Source organism: Hylobates moloch, unplaced genomic scaffold, assembly GCF_009828535.3.
Source record: "Hylobates moloch isolate HMO894 unplaced genomic scaffold, HMol_V3 SCAFFOLD_17, whole genome shotgun sequence".
NCBI classification, from domain to species: Eukaryota; Metazoa; Chordata; class Mammalia; order Primates; family Hylobatidae; genus Hylobates; species Hylobates moloch.
In genome coordinates, this window is record NW_026652292.1 from 75,540,849 (window position 1) to 75,560,208 (window position 19,360).

A 19,360-nucleotide genomic window follows, 5' to 3' on the forward strand; every position below is an offset into this window, starting at 1 on the left:
GTTAAAAAAAAAAAAAAAAAGTGGAGGAGTCAGGGGCAGAGCTGTATCCAGGCTTCTGAGTCAAAGTCAGCCACCTGTCCATTCTGTTCCAAGCATTAGGGAGGTATCCTAAGTTAATGGCAGTCACCCTGCTCCAGGCTTTGTTGAGAGAGAAAAATAAAAAAGTTGCTTAGAAAAAAAAAAATCCACCCCCTGGGTGGTAATCCTGGAGAGGACAGATTTACCCTTTTGGACTGTTGCATTGCTGTAATAACTTAGGAGCAGGGAAAAAAATGTTGCCCCGTTGCCTGTTCAGGCATGATCAAATTGCCACACTTCCTGTCTGGAACTCCCGCCCTCCTTCCAGTGGACTCTGCCTCCTCATTCACAGAGATGCCTTGGCAGAGTCTGGGGTTCCTGGACCGAGCCATCAGCTGGGTCACTGAGACCCATGGCAAGGAAACAAAATAGGAATTCCAAGGAACTGGGCCTAGTTCCCCTCACAGATGACACCAGCCACGCCGGGCCTCCAGGGCCAGGGAGGGCACTGCTGGAGTGTGAACACCTGAGGAGCGGGGTGCCAGGTGGGAGGAGAAGAAAGGTAAACACGGACAGCTTTTCTGCATGGCTGGAGGGCTGTGGGGAAGACAGGCCTGGGTGGTAGCCATGCAACAGTGCTCAGCCCCAGCCTGGCAGCGTGTAGCTGGGGGATCTGGGGCTTTGAGGCAGGGAGGACCCAGTTTGAGTTGCACTTCTCCATCTGTGTGACTGGCATGCTCTCTCCAAGCCCCAGCTGACTGGGCCAACAGCGTCTCTGGTAGACTGGGTGTGTACACTGGAACGAGGCTACGGTGGCAGGCTGCCCTGCCCACTTGCATGGTGGTGTCCCTCTTCTTACCCTCCCCAGGGCATGGCACGGGCAGCAGTGTCACACAGGCCCGTCGGTAAGTGGACACCCTCTGCCCCTGCAGTGAGTGGGGAGCGGGTGGAGGGCACAGGTGGGCCACACAGGCAGGGGGCTCCTGGGAGCACAGCTGAGGCAGGAGAAGACGGCCCCCACCTGCCCTTCACCAGCCTCTGGCAGGGGCAGTTCACACCAGGTGCTCCCAATCTGATAGGGTGCAGACGAGGGAGGAGTCTGTGTCCTCTAAGGTCATCAGGGCTGGGAGCAAAGAAGGCACAGAGCACAGAAACGATGCCCAGCACAGCCCAGGGGCTCAGAAGAAGTGGTATCTGTGCCGAGACTCAGAGGATAGGTTTAAAGAGAAAGAGTGATAGAGAACAGGAGTTTCATCTGAAATGTGATTCTGTTCCATCGGGGATCCCCATTCAGCTCAAGCTCCTCTCACTGCAGAAAAATATTCTGGTCCTACATTTTACTTGGCAGCACCCATCCCCAAGGCTTATAAATGCTCCCTCTTGCCCCTGCATGTGATCAGCAGCCTCTACGGAGCACCTCCTCTGCAGCAGCCTCCTCAACAACATATGCAGCCAGTGCTGCTATTAAGATCCCATTTCACAGGTGGGCAAGCTGAGCCCCAGAAAAGTCAAGTCACTTGCTCAGGCTCCTACAGCTGAGGGGGCCAGCCCTGGAGGTAAAGCTGATATCACTTGACTCAAAGCCCCCAAGCTCTATCTCGTGGCTGGTGGCACTAGAGGAGACAAACAAGATGGGCAGAGCAGGGAAGTGGCCATCAAGAGACCCACATTCCCTTCCAGACTGATTTGGGTCCCTGAACCATGGATCCATCTGTCTTCTTCACTGTTGCATCCTCACAGCTTTGTCAGGGCCTGGCGCCTACAACACACACACACACACACACACACACACACACACACACACACACACTCACAAATATGTCAAATGATGGCAAAGAAAGTGCCGTCCAGAGCACCTGGTCCCTGTTCACTTGGCCCATATTTCCTGACCAGCTGAGTACAGCCGTCCCTCCTGCCCTGGCTCATGCCAGCTTGTCAGCCTTTGCCAGGGATCCAGGTGTTTCTGCCCTATGGCCCTGTCCTGATGGTGGCTGTCCTTAGATGGGGCTGCAGGGCAGGACACCACCAAGGCAGGCGCCCTGCTCTCTGTGCCAAACCTTGCGTCTCTATGTCTGCAAGTCCTTGTCCCGAGGCTTGGACCAGCCCCTGTAGTTTGACGCGTCAGCCTGGAAAAATATGTGCATGTAAGCGTGTGTGCACATCTGTGTGGCTGTCGGCAGTTTCAGGCCCTTGGACAACGCACTCAGGTGACGAGTCAGCAGGGGACAGTGCAGTGGTGACTAGAGGGGCACTGCAACCAGGCCACCTGGACTTCAGTCCCCATCCCAGACAGCACCAGCCATGCTCCGTGCCCCTCTTTCCTCACCTGTAATACAGGATATAACAGCACTGATCTAAGGACTCAGAGACAATGCGCAGAAAGTGCTTAGAATCACGCCTGGCTGACGGCGCTTGGAATCTGGCTTTGCTTTTTTCTGTCCGGGTCGGACACTCGCCAACTTCGCTAAAAGGATTGTGTGGAGCTGCTCAGAGCATCTGGTGAAAACTGCGTTTCAGGTCTGCGTTTCAGGGATCGTCACGCAACCCGGGAGGAACGCAAGGGCGTGGCCGCTAAACCTGAGGGCGCCGGACCTGCGCACGCGGACCTGGACCGGAACCCTATCTGCAGGTCCCCAACTTCCGTCTCTTCTCTCTGTCTCTAGCCCAGCCAAGGACAAAGACTTCTCCCCCGGAAGGCCTCCCCCAGCTGAGGGAACGTTCCAGGTCTTCCCTCGGCCCTGGCTGCGCGCCCGCTGCCGGCTCTGACGTGGTTTCCTCTCCCTCCAGGGCTGGTCCTGCTCGCTCCTCGTGGCCTCCCTCGCGGGCGCCTTCGGCTCCTCCTTCCTCTACGGCTACAACCTGTCGGTGGTGAACGCCCCCACCCCGGTGAGTGCGCGCCAAGGCCCGGCAGAGGGCGTCGCGGTCCCGCGCAAACCTGGTGCGCAAGGGCCGTGGGCTCCAGCGCCCCCTCCTCTCGCAGCGCGGGACACCGCGGGGACAGAGACCAGCCCCCGCTCGGGGGAGAGGAGAGGCACAGAAACAGACAATGATGACACGGGGACAGGGGGCGGGGGAATGGCAGTTCTTGCGGCTGGAGGGTGGGTGTCCTGGGAGAACGTTGGGAGACTACATGAGGGGGGCTTTGGAAGTCCCGGGGTGGGATGGGGGGCGATCCTCTGGCCCCTAATGCCGGGAAAGGAGCAGGAGGGGCCTTACACATGGAAACTTGGACATTTTCTTGATTTGTTTTTTTGTTGTTGTTGTTTTGTTTTGTTGTTGTTGATTATCTATCTATCTATCTGTCTATCTATCTATCTATCATCTATCTATCTTTGAGATGGAGTCTCACCCTGTCACCAGGCTGGAGTGCAGTGGTGCGATCTCGGCTCACTGCAACCTCCGCCTCCCGGGTTCAAGTGATTCTCCTGCCTCAGCCTCCCCAGTAACTGGGGCTACAGGCGAGCGCCACCACACCCGGCTAATTTTTGTATTTGTAGAGATGGTGTTTCGCCATGTTGGCCAGGCTGGTCTGGAACTCCCGGCCTCAAGCGATGCGCCCACCTTGGCCTCCTAAAGTGCTGGGATTATAGGCTTGAGCCACTGTGCCAGGCCTGTTGTTGTTGACTTTAAATTACAACCAGAGGCCACTCAGGTATCTGCTGGATAAGACCCATCTTTGGCTTGTGTTTTACTCTGAAATCAGATCCAGGTGCAATTCTCCCAGGCCCTCTTCACATTTTGCCTCTGGTTTGCAGTTAAAGGTTGGGTACCGCCTACCTAGGCTGTAAGGTTTAGATGCTATCCTGTGGGTGCTGGCTTTGGCTTTGACCTACCACCATACACAGGCAAAAGGGCAGGATGGAGGCTTGAGGGAAGCTTTCCTGCAGGAAGTGATGCCTGACCAAGTCTGGAAGGTGGAGTGATGGATGGGGGCCGGGATGTAGGACACATTTGGGGAAATGCAAGGAGCTCCAGGTTCTTGGAGCACAGGCTGTTTTGGGGACAGGGATGTACGACACATCTGGGGAAATGCGGGGAGCTCCAGGTTCTTGGAGCACAGGCAGTATTGGGGGCAGACAGGAAGCAGGCCGAGGACAGCCCTGGGTGCCTTCCAGGCTTTTCCTTGCTTGGGAGTCCAGCATCCTTGGGTACAAAACATAGGGGAAGCCTGGGTCAGTGAGTTTCAAAGGTTCCCAGGAGCCCTGGAATTTTTGCAGAGGTGCCTCAGGGATCTAAGCACTATTTGCGCAGGTCAGTTCTATGTTTAAAAAGTCTGTTAATTATTTGACATTGTTCAGTTCTGTTGCTAAAAACAGTTTGAAAACCAGGGGGCCTAGATGGCTTCAGTAAGCACTGCCAACAGTCAGTCATCTTTGATTTTGTCATTGTGACGTTATCCCAGGATGGGGATCTGACTTGTCCATATTTGTCTTTGAAAGAGGGCTAGGAAGTTGGACTCTTGCTTCATCTTGAAAGTTCATCAAAACATCCAGGTGAGAGGGGGGAGAACCTTTGCACTCATGGCTTGTGGAGCAGAGATATGTGAAACTTGCGCCTGGGATAGAATGATATGGGTTCAAGCACTGACTGTGGGAACATGAGGAAGGAGCAATCCCATTACTCACTTACTCATTCAGCAAGCATTGTTGAGAGTTTATGATGTGTCCAACTCTGGGGATCAGGGAAGACAACCTGGAGGTGGTATTTGAGCTGAGCCATGAGGGATGTGTAGAATTTCCACAGGTGTCAAAGGGAGGTGGGGAGCTGAAGCACACACACAAAGGTCTGGCTGTGCCCATGTGGTGGCATATTAGGAAGTTAGTAGAGTGTGATGTGCCAGTACCTTGGGGAATGGGGAGCTGGGATGAAAGAAGAGGTGGAAAAGCAGGATGGAGTCAAAAGAAGAGGGCCTAAGATCTTAGGCTGAGGAGTAGGATTTTAGGCTTGGGCACTAGGGAGCCATGGCAGATTCATGGGGATGGAGGTTTGCAACTCACATTTTTTTAATTAAAATTTATTTTTCTTTAACCGTGACACAACCTCAGGAGGTCCTGAGAACACGTGCCCCCTTATTTATGTACTTATTTAATATGCTCACTGTTTTTTAGAAAAACAACTTTGGTGTCAGTGAGAAGGACAGGAGGGCCAGAGCTTAGAGGTATTTAATGGGAAAGACCATGGTAAGCCAAACAGAGAGAGTTTAACACGCCCTCCCTCCATTTTGGGAAAGGAGGAGATTTCTGAAGACCTACACAGCCAGGGTGGCCTTTACCTTTCTTAAGATGAGTAACACATTATTATGGCAGCATCAGTAACAGCACAGATGGAAAAAGCCCGCACGAGGTGCCGGCCCTCCTCCACGTACTTTTCATGCATTAATCAGCGCGGTTTACCCTCATGACAGCCCTGTGAGGTATGGATCATCATTATCCCCATTTTATAGATGAGGAAACTGAGGCATGCTGTTCACTGACTTGCCTACAGTCACATAATAAGGGGAACCAGAGTTTGGCCCTGGGCGGGCTTCTGGTTTCCCGGGCATCAGACACATTTTCAGTCATTTTAGAACAGATCCTTTCTGTGCCAGGCAGTGTTAGGCCATGGGACTTCTTGTTTGGGATATCGGAGCTCCACCTCTGTGGCCAGCATGCGCAGCAAAGTGTTCAGTCTTGAGACATCACAAGGCGCTTTTTAGCCTGGTGTCCTTTGAACCTCGAGACCACGGCTCGTCATGCATACTTTAGAGGAGCCCAGAGCAAGCACCCCGAGGAGGCCTTGAGTCCAGGACTGAGCCATCTGCCCAGATCCAGGGCCTGGGAAGTGTCATCCTCAGTTGGGTAGCTACTTCCCAGCATGTGCTGTCTGCATTTGAAGAGGAGCAGAGACTGTGATGGCCAGCTCTTCAACTCTGCCAAAACGTACTGCATGCCAGGTGCATTCCATTCTCAGAAATACAGAGACGTCAGTGTCTTTGGCTGTAACAAAACAGCACAGCCTGGGGTCTTCAGCAAGACATTTATTTTCCCATACTTCTCCAACCTGGAAATCCAAAATCAAAGTGCCGGTGGATTTGTTGTCTGGCGAGGACCTTCCTTCTGGCTTGCAGATGGCCTCTTTCTCACTATCTGTACATGGCAGAGGGAGGAAGAGTGCAAGGGAGCAAGACATTCATCCCACCATGAGGCCGCCCCCATGACCTCTGCTAACCCCAGTAACCTCCCAAAGGCCTCGTCTCCAAATACCATCACATCGGGGTGAGGGTTTCAACATGCCCTATCCTTGCAACAAAAATGTCATGCGACGTTTTTGGAGGTGACACAATTCAGCTCAAGGTAGTTAATTACTGATGTTACCTTCATTTCATGAACAAAGAAACAGAGGGTCAGAGTTTAAGCAACTTGCCCAGGATCACGCAGCCGGGAGGTGGCAGTGTTGGAATTCAAACCCAGGTCTGTCTGAATCCAAGATCCATGCCATGCTCTCTGCCCCTCCTTCCTGCCCCTGACCACTAATGGCAGGTGCCAACAGTCCAGCCATGGGGGGAGTTTGGCATGATCAATGAAGGCAAAGAGGAACAAGGGGAGATGGGAGGAGCCACAGCAAGCCCAGGGCTGCTTACCTGTCCATCTACCAACCAAAAGACAGGGCAAGGTTTCACTGCAACAATCCTAGGGGCTCTAGCACAAGGTGGATGATGCTGCCATCGTGTTACAAGTAGGAACCTGTGATTTTCTGAATCCTGTCCCTACCCCTCCCTCCCTCGGGGTTCTCACAGAGCAATTCTCATAAAGGACCTGATCTAACCGAGAAGCCAAAGATGGCTTTATCATTAGCTAGAATCACTCCCCAAACCCTTCCCCTGCCTATATGGGGTGTGGGGTCATGTAACCTCTTCCTGCTCTGCCTAAAGGTCCTGATGTTTTATGTTTACTTGTGCTGCTTTGTGAGAAGAGAGGTAGCTGTTCAGGCAGTCCTTCAGCGCCCTTCCCTGGGTGTTGACCTTGCTGTATCTGGGGTAGAAAGATGAAAACGACACATATCCATGTCCTTGAGGTGCCCCAAGACCAGCAGCAGTGACAGAGGCTCAATAAATAATCACCAGATAGGAGGCAGGCTGCATGGAGCCACAGGACAGCTGAAGGACTTTATTCTACCTGGGGAGGTCAGTGGGGCCTCGCTGGGGCTTGAAAGAGAGAGCTCAAGGCTTTCTGGGAATGGTGGAGACCTAAGGGTAGCTGGATGTGGGGTCCAGGGGGGTGGAGAGGTAGAGGCAGGAAAAGGGAGCTGAAGCCAAACCAGAAAGTTTGCAGAGGCCACAACAGGAGCACGATCCGGCACTACCCAGGCTATGAGCAGGCTGAGGGCCAAGGCTCGCCCTGGGAGGCCCTCCCTAGGTGGAAACCGCCCTGAGTGTGAGCTGAGCAGGCCTGCACAGGATCCCAGCTCCCCACGTAGGTGCCTCTGTAAAGGGCTGGCATCGAGCCCCTTGTGAGGTCGCTGCGAAATGAAAGGAGATGTGATGCTGGAGGAGCTCAGCCCAGCGTCCAGCGATCACCTTGAATTCTCTCTTCCCCTTGCAGTGGGCTTAGGAACGGGTGAGTGAGGCAGCCCCAGAACCAGGGAGACCAGGAACAGAGCAGAGGCTCTAAGGAATGGGATCTAACACAGGCTGGAAGGACCCAAGCCTGGCAGGGGTTTGAGGTGTGAGGGCTAGGCTTCACCTGCAGTGCTGGGCTCTCAAGAAGGAGAAAGAAACCCTTGGAACGGAAGAGGTGCAGATACTAGTGCTGCTTTGGAGTGCGGGGAGGGTATCTGCTCACAGAGAAGATGAACAAAGGCTGCCACCAGGGGGTGGTGTGTGGATGCTGCCCCATGGGAAGCGATGCTGGCTTTAGCACTGGCCCAGGCTTGCAAGTCCTCGGCCCAGCCAGCTTTGCCTCTCCAGCTGTTGGATAACTGGGGGCCCAGGTGATCGGGGCACAGACTCCAGGCCATGGGCATTTACCTTCAGGGGAGGCAGCTTGCACCGTTAGAACAATCCATGCAGTAGCTGCCATTGGCCCTGCTGACACCCAGCCTCATCCTTAAAAACGCTCGGTGCTCCTCTCTCCTCAGATGTTTGGAAACTTTCTGTAATGACGAAAACGAAAATAACTCACTTCTGGGCACCAGCTCTGCCCTTGGCCCAGGTTCAGAATTGTGCACACACTGGATCCTTGTTACAATATTGCAAAGCAGCTATCACTAACCCCCTTTTAAAAGCAAGGAAACTGAGGCTGAGGGAAGTCAATACATCCAAGTTTCAGCAGTGGGACACTTCCTAAAAATTCCCACTGGCCTCTCCTCAACACAGTCACCTGGATGTGCCTCCTGGCCACCCAACTTTCCAAGAATCCCCAGAATCTGACTACTTTTCCTGCCCCATTTGGAAGAGAACACCTGCGCCTCATGCATCCACAAGGGTCCTTGGCCAGCTTGGTGGGTGGGATGTGAACAGAGGTGCTGAAAGGCCACGTGAGGCCTGGTTTATGGCAGCATCCCTGGTTATGGCAGCACTAAAGAAAGATCTTCAGTTCTTTCTTCCCCCAGATGGCAGAGAACTATTAAATGCACATTGGACTTTGCATGAACTGGCAAGAGGTTCTTATTGTCCTTAGCTGTTGAAAATCAGGGTTATCTGTGCTGTGCTGGTGTATTGATCACCAAGATGAACACCACAGTAGCTAGGCTCTATTCATTCTCTAGACTAAACCCTAACTGGTTTCTCTGTTTCCACTCTGGTTCCTACAGTTTATTCTCCACCTAAAGGCCAAAGGGATTCTTGACAAATGAAGGAAGATCATATTGTCCCTCCACTCAAAACCCACTATATCTAGAAAGCAAGCCAGACTGCAGTGACTTACATGGTACCTGGGGCCTTGTGACCATTCTGTCATCATCATTTCCCCCCTCACTCCCTCTTCTCCATTTACACAACCTTCTCCCCACTTGCTGCCCCTCAAACACACTGCACACTGGAACCTCAGGGCCTTTGTGTGTGCTGCTCCCGCTGGCTGCAATGCTCTTCCCTTGATTTTCCTGTGCACTCTCCTTTGATTACTTCTGGCCTCTGCTCAGATGTCCCCTCCTCAGAAATGTCTTCCCTGACCAGCCTATCCAAAATGGCGCCACTCCATCACGCTTTAGCCTGCACTGAATTTATTTCTCCTCATGGTATTTAACACTACCTGAGATATGATAGATTCCTTTACTTCTTGTCCTCCTTCCCTTCACTTTAGAAAGGTCCTTGCTTCTGCAGTGCCAGCACCTAGAACAATGTCTGACACATTGTAAGCATTTATAAAAAATATTTGCTAAATGAGCAAATGGATAAATTTAAATTTGAAGTGAGTCCAAGGCAAGTCCTTAGGTCTCTTCACTCTCAAACAAATTGCCAGCTGTGAGTCTGTCCTATGGAAAACTTCTAGGACCACCTCCACCATGTTCACAGATGGGGACTTGGACCCTGGTCTGTCTAATTCCCGAGTATCCCTTCTTTCTGTTCCACTAGGCTGATCTGCTGCATTCTGTGAATCAGCAAATGTTCTGTGAAGGTCCAGCAAATGTTCTGTGGAGGTCCAGATAGTGCGTGGTTTTTCTTTGTTGGCCATATGGTCTCTGTTGCAACTACTGAACTCTGCTACGTCGAGATAAAGCAGTTATAGATGATATGTAAATGAATGGGCAAGGGTATGCGCCAATTACATTTTATTTACAAAACAGATGGTGGTCTAGGATTTCCCTTGCTGGCCAGTTGTTGGCTAACCCCTATGCTACAGGTTTTAGGAAAGAGAGGAGGCTCCTGTAGATTCCTGTGTCATTAGTACCTCTGGGCAGAGGGCTGGCTGGCTGAATAATTAATCCACAGCCTATGGTGCATAGCATCTAAATAGGAGCACCTAAATCTTCCTGAAGATGTTTGCTTTCTAATCTCCTTTCTTTTGTTCATGTATTGCTGATTGTCTAGGCTTTGTCCTTTCTGTTTCCAGTGACTAGCTCTAATTGGCATAGTTGTATCTTTCTGTCTATCCATCTACCTACCTACCTGTCTGTCTAAAACATCCTGAAGTTATTGTAAAAGACTGACAAATTTAGGGCTAATTTGCATACCAATCCAATGTAGCCTGAATTTTCAGACAGTCATGCATATAAATGTGCTAATCTGAATCCTTCCAAATGGCTTCAGATTTATGCCATTGTAATCATTGACCTTTAGTAGGAAAATGTTGCAGTGCCTGGAACCTGCTTCATTATACTGCTAGAATCATCTGGGATGATTGCCAGAGTTGTGCTGAAAGATGTCCTCTTGGTACCTGTGAGCACCCAGTGTCTAGAATCCACCTGAGAGGTTGTTGAGGGCTGGATGGAGACCCATAGACTGGAGTGGGGGTTCTGAGCCCCAAGGGACATTCTCTGGGGACTGAAATGGGCAGACAGGGCTGACACAGGCCTGGGTGGGATGACAGTGCCTGGGCAAAGCATGAGTCAAAGCTCCTCTTGCTCATGGGTGTTGTCCACAGAGCCTACAGGAAGATTCTGGAAGCAGTGTTCTAAAGAAATGCAAGGTCTGTGGCAGGGCGGACAATAAGGAGCCCAGACTTCAGTCCAAAAGGGCCCAACCAAGACAAAAAACAAGCCAAAGGGTGTGGGGTTCAAGAGTAGCTGATCCATGAGAAGCCACTATTGAGGTGATGGACCTGGATGGATTCCTGACCCGGGACTCATGCACTTCCTATGATTGTAGGAGGATCCCACATTGCAATGAGCCCAAGAGAACAGTCAGCCTAGGCAGAACGACCACTGGGGGATGGACATTAAGAAAATTCGCCAAGAAAAAAGGACCAAAGCTGAGAAAATGAATGTGTTGAATAGGAGGTATGAGTGAAAATAAAAATTAGAAAGCAAACAGATAATGCAGTGATTAGGGGAACAGAAGGTGAGGTGGGAGGGACAGTTCAGGGCTAATCACAGTGGATAGACAGTGAACTTGGTGCCTGTTTGTGCAGTTCCTGGCCTGTAGCTTGGGGGAAATGCTTGGAGGCTTAGCAAAAGTATAGAAGTCAGGATTGTACAGATCAAAGAGTCACCCAAAACAATACTGTTCATTTGTTTCCCTGGTGTCTGTTAAAGTACCTCACACACAGCTTCACCATGACTCCTGATCCTAACTAGCCATTTAGGCCAAACTTCACAGGTTAAGAGCACAGCCGTTCACAAGACTGGCCTCACTCCAGACACCAGTGACAGGCTCAGGGGTTCTGTGAACATATGGTAACACATTTGGGGGTTCTCACTACCCCTTCTGGTTTGATAATTTGCTCAAATGACTCACAGAACTCAGGAAGTGCTATGCTTAGAATTACAGCTTTATTATAGCAAAAAGGATGCAAACCAGAATAAGCCACAAGAAGAGATCACAGGGCAAGGTCTGGAAGGATTCTAGCTCTGGTGTTCTCTCTCCTCCCACAGAGTGTTGTCTACCAGTGTTGTCACCCAAGCTTCAGTGTTCCAAGTTTTTATTGGGGTTTCATCATGTAGATGTGATTGACCAAATCATTGGCCATAAGGTTGAACTCAATCTTTGGTCCTCCTCTCTTCCCTGGAGGTAGGGCTAATGTCACTCAGTTCAAAGCCCTGACCCTGTATCACATGGCTGGTCTTTCTGGCATGGCCAACCCCCATCCTGAGTTATCTTGTTAACATACACTATCAAGGGGTTCTGAGTGGCCTTGAATAACTGGAGGATAACTGGAGTTACTGAATAACTGAGAGGCCTTGAATAACTGGAGGCCTTGAATAACAAGAGGTTCAAGGGCCATGAATAACTCAAGAAATCCCAAGAATTCACAGGCTACATCCCAAGAACCAGGGACAAAGCCCAGCCAAATTTTATTATACAATTGTCTACTGTATATATAAGATTTACATTACACAAATGCATATTATAAGCAGAAAATACTCAAAAAATGTTTCTTAAATGAAGTAGTGAGTGAGAGAAGGAAGGAGTGAGAAAGAATGAATGAGAACTTAACTTTAGGAGTCTAACTCATTGGCCCCACACCATCCAATATAAATTAGGACTTATTTGAAACAATACTGGCAGCCACACAAATAATACTGAATGGCTTGGCTTTGATAAGAAATTACTCACCTTTCCAGTGGTTTTTGAGTTGGCAATGTTTTGTCTTCTTGGGAGGGGAGACACAGACTCTTGTCCTCCATGGTGTTAATATTTAAGCCCAGGGTTTCTGCAGAGCAATTAACTTGACTCCTCATACATTTCCCAGCATAAATGGTATATTCTATTATTTTCTCCTGTCTGCTCCTTCCCTAAAGGCAGATAAACAAATGGTAATAAAAAGCAAAATCAACATTTCTCTCTATAAGGGTAGAGCTGCCCAATTAGCCACAGATGTTAGAACCTGATCAAAGAAGATTCAAGTGAACCAACAGAGAGAAAACCCAAAAGCAAGTTCTGGTGCTTTCAGTTAATCCCACCCCACAATGCCATCTTAGCAGGCTGCTCTGGGAACCCAGGCGCTCTTAGAGAAAGAAGCATGTCCCATGGCAGGTGCCTCTGGTGTGGCCTGAGACCCATTCTCAAGGAAACCAGGAGGGAATGATGAGCACAGACTGTGTCAAACGACGTAAGTTCTGGTTGGGGTGAGGGGGAGGCATAGCAGGGCTCAAGACTTTGGTGGAAGAGGGCTGAGATTACAGGAGGACCCTGTGCATTTTGTCACTGCAGAAACAATGGGCAATTATGTCTATAAAATGGGTATCTCTGAATCCCAGAGTTTTGTCCCCTCATCCCCAGCTCTTTTCATTTTTACTCTTGCTTTTGTCTCACTTTATCTCAGTAACTACAAAAGCAACAGACTTCCATTAGAAAAAAAAAAAACACAGCACAGAAATTTGATAGTGAAGCTACACATACAAATATTCTTCTGTGAGTGAGAGATGATCTCTCTCATTTGTATACCAGCCCCACGTGGCAGATATTATGCTGATAACCCCATATTACAAATAAGGGAGAGATTGAGTGACTGGCCCCAGGCTACTTAGCTAATAGATGATACACTTGGGCCTGAACACAGTCAAAACCTAGACTCCATCCAGAGGCTGCTTTTAATGTTTCATCTAAATCCACTCTTTTTTCTGAAGATCATCCATATATACTGTTTAATACTCCCTTTTTTGGCTTACTATTTATTTGTAAGTACCTTTCTATGCCATTGAAAGTTCTCCATCACCAGAATGTTTAACAGCAGTGTGGAGCTGCCTCCTGTGATGTCCTATCTTCCTAATGTGGGCCTCTGAGGTTGTTTCCAATTTTTCTCTAATATGAGACGCTGTTGCATTGTTTAAATTCGGAGCTGTGAGTCATTGTTTGGTTTGGTTTGGTTTGGTTTGGTTTGATCAGAGCCAGCACAGCTGCTGACTGATGAGGGCCCAGGGACCTTTTCCAGCCTGGGGCTTTGGTGTCCAGGTGTCCCAGGCTGTGGGTACCAACTCCCCCTGCACCATGCTCTGGAGGCCCCAGCAATTAGAGCTGGACAGCCTGCCTCTTTGTTATAGAATTTTCTCATTTCATAAAGTTTCTCCAAGAGAAATGCCTTTGTTGAGCCAAATGGGGAAAGGAACTCGGTCCCATCAAATCTCAAGGAAGCTCGGCTTAGTGCAGTGGGGGCACTGGTTGCTGCAGCCAGAGAGCTGGGGATAGCTGATCCAGCAAGATGGGAGGTGGGGAAACTTGGAGGGGCGTGTTGGAGTGGCACAGCTGGTGTGAACAAACCAGACAAGTGAAACTAGAAGCACCCTATTTCTGACCCATAGGGGAAGACCCTGAAATTTATTGAGCACCTGCTCTGTGCTGACATCATGCTCCGGACTTCACACACCTCATTTCATCCTTCTGGCAGCCTCATCTACAAGCTAGGGGTTCTTATTCCCTTTCTATAAATGAGTTATTCCAGAATTGATGTTGCAGATGGGTCCCCTGCTACCTCAAGCAGCCAGAAATGATTTGACTGGTAATGAAAACAATTTGCCCTTTTCATTCCGGCCAACCGGAGGATATGCAAAAAGGAGAGCAAAATATTATCTCAAGTCTGTGTAAATGCACTGTCCCCTGTAAACACAGCTATGCAACCTCTCAGAAGAATGTTCCAGAAGGAGGAAGGCTCAGGACTGTGATTGAGTAAGAACGATACTGGGAGTGCATTCACTTCTCTGCTTCTGCCTGGGGCCAAATAGACAATGAAACTTACCTTCTTTATGTTTCATCTAATTAAACCCACGCATTTGGCTGCCCCCTCACTGCAAAGGTGTTCCAGTGGGGAACAGGAGGGGAAACCCAGGAGGCTCTGAAAGCCTTACTTGCCTGGCTGTTGCTTGTAATTGATGTTTCCTCTTTCATCATGTTTCATTTCATTCTGAAAGCTAGCTGTGGGAACAAAATAGTCTCAGGTGTCTGGAGGCACAGGAGCCTCTTTCCCAGTGAGTCAGCCAGGCTCCTCTGGGAGAATCACTTGGGGAGGAGGAAAAAACACCACAAACCTGCAGACCTAATGCTCAGGTCAAGCCAAAATGGGAGCTAAGTGTTTTCCTTAGGACAAGGGAGGTGTACTGGGGTCTCCCAACACCACCTTCAGGTAGGATAATTCACTGGCATGAGTCACAGGTGTTGGCACAGGAATGCAGTAGTACTCACAGCTATGACTGATCACAGTGGTGGAACACAATGCTAAGTCAGCAAAGGAAAAGGGTGCAGGGGTGAAGTCCAGAGGAAACCAGGGGCAAGCTCCAAAGAACTCTTCCAGCAGAACCTCACGGGACACGCTTCATCCCCACAGCAACAAGTTGTGACAATTCTTGTGAAATTTGTCTAACAAGGAAACTCATTAGAGACTCAGAGTCCAGGGTTTTTATCGGGGGGGTGGTCACATGGGCACTCTCTGCTTGGCAAGCAGAAAATTCCAGATTCCCAGAAAGAAAGCAGATATAAACCACACTGAGACAGCATAAACCACACTGTTTGCACAGTTTAGGTACAGTGAGTCACTCTTACCAGATCTGGGAATGGTGGCAACCCTTCCAACATCCAAGTTCCCGGATGCAAGCCCGGGGCTTACCCTGCAGCAGGTTTTTCTAGGAAGAGAAGTCTCAGGCCTGCTGTGCGAGCTCTTTTCTACACAGGAGGCCTTACCTTGGGGAGCCAGGCGACATTAGGTAGCGCTGCTGGGATTGTGGAATTTTGTTCTTGTGGGGCCCTAACTTCAGAGGGCCTGGTTCAGCAATGGGTACTTTTTTAAGGACTTCTGGACTGCGTTTTTCCCTGTGCCAGTGTGTTCAGTGGTGCAGACTGTCTTTATAAAGCCCTAAGGCATTGTGGCATGACTTCCTCTCTTACGCAATGGTGTGTGTACTCTGGCCCAGCCACCAAGTGTTCTACTTCTGTGTATTTTTACAGCATTCATGAGAATCATTCCAAGTGAGTTCATGGGAGGCTCTGTGTGAATCAGTAAAGCACATTAATATTGTTCAACAGGCTACGAGGTAATTTGCCTCCCATTGTCTGGCAATTTCTTTTATTATTTGGAGATGCTCTAAGCCAGTCTTCTTGGCTAGGAATTGCAGAGTTCAATTTTATGTCCAGAAGCTTGGTCCCCAGGTTCCTGGCCTGGGAGATAATGGTAAGTGATTCATGGATTCTTGAATCTGACAAATAAATGAGTCTAGGCCCCTCATTTTACAAATACAGAAATAAAAATATCAACAACACTACCACCAACCACCCCAACTTCCAGTTTTTATTGTGTACTTCATATCGACCCAGCACTGTGCTGTATCTTCATTCTCTCATTAAATCTTCACAATAACTCTTCAAGGAGGGCAATGATTTAACAGATGAGGAACCTGAGGCACAGAGAGGTTAAGTAACTTACTCAAGGTCACCCAGCAAAGAAGTGGCAGAGCTGAGAGTGGAAAAAAGCTAATTCCAAGTACCTTTAACATTGACAGCACTGCCAGAGAGGCACACAGATTGCTTAAGATCACCTAAGGCCACAGAAAGACTCAGTGATGCAAGCAAGTGTTAAACCCAGAACTCTTGGCTCTTTCTTAAGTTTCCTTTGCTTTAACCATGTAGCCTTTTATTCAGTTGTTTGCAGTTTAGGCTATAGTTAGTACTAGCCGTAACATCAATGCTTCTGGAGCAACTCATAACAATTTTGATCAGACTCATCATCTCATACCAATTGCAAGAGCTTCCTAACAGGCCTAGCAGCCTCTAGTCTAATCCCTGCAATGTCCTTCACACTGCACCTATGAAGAACATTCTTAACCACAAATTAGAGCTATCAATTCCATGCTAAAGCCCTCCAATGGCTCCCCAGTGCCCATAGAATTTTGTGTAGACTCCTGAGGCTGGCAGGCAAAGCCAGGTACAGGCAGCCTCCAACCTTCCACTGGGCCACCTTTCAACCCACTGTGTCTTTTACAGCTCCTGTGTGGCAACCTGTGGTCTCTGGTTTCTGCACCTTCAAGAATTCTGTTCACTCTGCCTGTCATCCTCTAACTGAGCCTACTCCATCTGCCCTTCTTGCTTGCTTGACTTGGATTCCACATGCTCTTTCTTGGCTTCATACTGTCACGGCATTTTTATTCCAAGTTATAATTGTATGTTTACTTGACTACTGTCTCCACTAGATCTTGAACTCCTTGAAGGCAAGAAACAGCAGAATTTGTATCTAGAAGACAGGATGGGAAGCTGGGCCCCTGGTAGTGAGGAAGCAGACCTGTAAAGTCAGACAGAAGGATACAAGAATGTGCCTCGTGGTTGTTGGCTGAATGAAAAAGTAAAACAAGGAATCCCAAGTAAGATAGGAATGAGTGAGATGTCCCAAAGCAGGCCTAGATGTTACCTACCACAGTGGTCTTAAAGCAAATTTTTATTGCAGAATGTTTTCTTCAAACAGGATCAAGTTCTCCCAACACATAAAATGAAAGCTCTAGGTAAAGGTTTATATCTCCAAGCCTTCATGACTTGGTCTAAATCTCTCCTCCTTCTTGAAGCCTCAAGTCACAGTGCAATTGTGATGGCATGTGCTCTGTAGTTGGGTTGATTGTGTCAGCAGGGCAAACTTGCTGCTATAATAAACAAGCCCTGTATCTCAGTGGCTTAACACAATGAAAATTCCCATTTATATCACCTCATTTGAAGGAAATGAGCAGGAACACTCTGCTCCATGAAGCCATTCAGGGACCCAGGTTCCTTAAGTGGTTCCACCATTCTCTAGGACTTTGGAGTCCTCTGCTGGTTTTTCTGTGGCTGGCCAGCTGAAAGGAGCAAGCATGGAGCAGGCAAACACACTCTCAGTGTCTTGGTGGAGGTCACACATGTCCCTTGTACTTACACTCCTTGCTTGAAAAGTAGTCATATGGCCCCACCTAGATGCAAGGAACTGGGTAAGGTGGCCTGGCAGTGTGTCCAGGAAGAGGAGAGCACTGTGAGGTCTAGCAGGCCCTGCAGTTCTACCATCTGGCATGGCTATGGGATGTGTTTCTCCACTCCAGAGTTCTCTGTTGTGAATGAAACTTCTCAGGATGGTTACAAGGGTTGAATGAGATGAGATATCCAAATGTCTGATACATACTTAGCAGTCAACCAATCTTCATTCCATGTCTCCTCTTCTCCCCTAAAACAGAGGTATTGATATCATCATCTTTGTATTTTCTACACTTAGAGTTGGAAAAAGTAATGGTTAAAAGATGGACTCTGGATCCCAGCTCCCTGGGGCTGAGTCCTGGTGACATCGCATGCCAATGGTGTGAGCTTGGGAGGGCCCCTTGTGGCTCTGTGGCTCAGATACCACATCTGCCGAAAACAGAGGTAACAAATAGTACCCTTGTGGAGGGTAAGAAGTGAGTCAGTATGCCTCCAGTTCTTAGAATAGTACACGGCATATTGTAACTATGATGTGTGGGTTACCTGTTTTATTATTATATGGTTACTGCCACACAGCAGAAACTCAAAATGAATTCTTATTTAAGCACCCATTCTGTATCATACATGACCAGTCATGTGTTCCCATAGGTGAAGTTCACAAATCTCAAGCTTGGAGAATGTTAGTGCAGTGAATTCTCTGAGCAAACTTCATCACTGGCTTCAGCCTTGTGGTAACAAGGCCTTTCACCTGGGCTATTGCTGAATTCAGACCTGGAAGACAAACATTTGTTCAGTTGCCAAAAGCATTGGCTTACAAACAGCTTTTGGGGAACTTTTGAGAAAAGTGTTCCTGCAGGGGGCCCAGGCTATTCAGCAAGTCTTCCGGCCCCTCCAGAGTCTGTAGAGGCTTCTGTCGGCCATTTCCCAACGTCACAGTAAGAAACTTCCACAGACTCCCGAAGCAATGCTTGGCAGTGGGTGAGCTGAAAACCCTCTCTTTTCCCACCAGGCTCCTGAGTGCAGTGCAACACAAAGGAAAAGAGAAAATTTCCTCCCAACCAGCATCCTTTTCATTTCCTTACATTAATTCCAGGAAACCAGTCATTACTGAGGCCTTCCAGGGTGGGTATTAGCCTGACTCCTTGCAAGACAGCTGCAATTGCTTGAATTACTGTAAGAGTACCACAGGGAGCAAGTTCACGTGCAAGAATGACCTTGCACATGTGGAGGTCTCCTGTTTATCAGGTGGCAGGAGGGGTGTCTGTGAAGTCCTGGATACTCATTACTTATGCCATCTTCTCTGAAGGGTCTTTACTCTGTACATACTTGCAGTAGTTCTTGGGGCAGCCTCTACCCCCTGTCTTGCTGTGGCTCCTCTAATCCTTGCGCTTAGCAATCATCATTGTTTCTCCCACTAGACTCTGTGCTCCTTGGGGGTGGTTGCTGCTGTATTCACCAGGGTCTGATGGAGTATCCAGCCCATAGCAAAGGCTTAGTTGATATAGTTGATATTTACTCTTTTTTTTTTTTATATGGAGTCTTGCTCAGTCACCCAGGCTGGAGTGCAGTGGTGCAATCTCGGCTCCCTGCAACCTCCGCCTCCAGGGTTCAAGCGATTCCCCAGCCTCAGCCTCCTGAGTAGCTGGGACTACAGGCATGCGCCACCACACCCAGCTAATTTTTGTATTTTTAGTAGAGATGGGGTTTCACCATGTTGGCCAGGCTGGTCTCAAACTCCTAACCTCAGGTGATCTGCCTGCCTTGGCCTCCCAAAGTGTTGGAATTACAGGCATGAGCCACTGCACCCAGCCAGTATTTACTCTTAAATCAATAAATGCACCATTAGGTTTATCT

At 49.0% G+C, this 19,360-nt stretch overlaps 1 protein-coding gene across 1 annotated transcript in view; it reads left to right on the top strand.

Moving 5' to 3' along the window:
* Positions 1-2,551: 2,551 nt before the first annotated feature.
* Positions 2,552-19,360, top strand: part of SLC2A9 (solute carrier family 2 member 9) — a 218,513-nt gene continuing 201,704 nt past the window's right edge. Inside the window, exon 1 of the mRNA XM_058430106.1 lies at positions 2,552-2,904. The gene's annotated coding sequence lies outside the window, so the exon portion shown is untranslated. The remainder of the gene's footprint in view (positions 2,905-19,360) is intronic.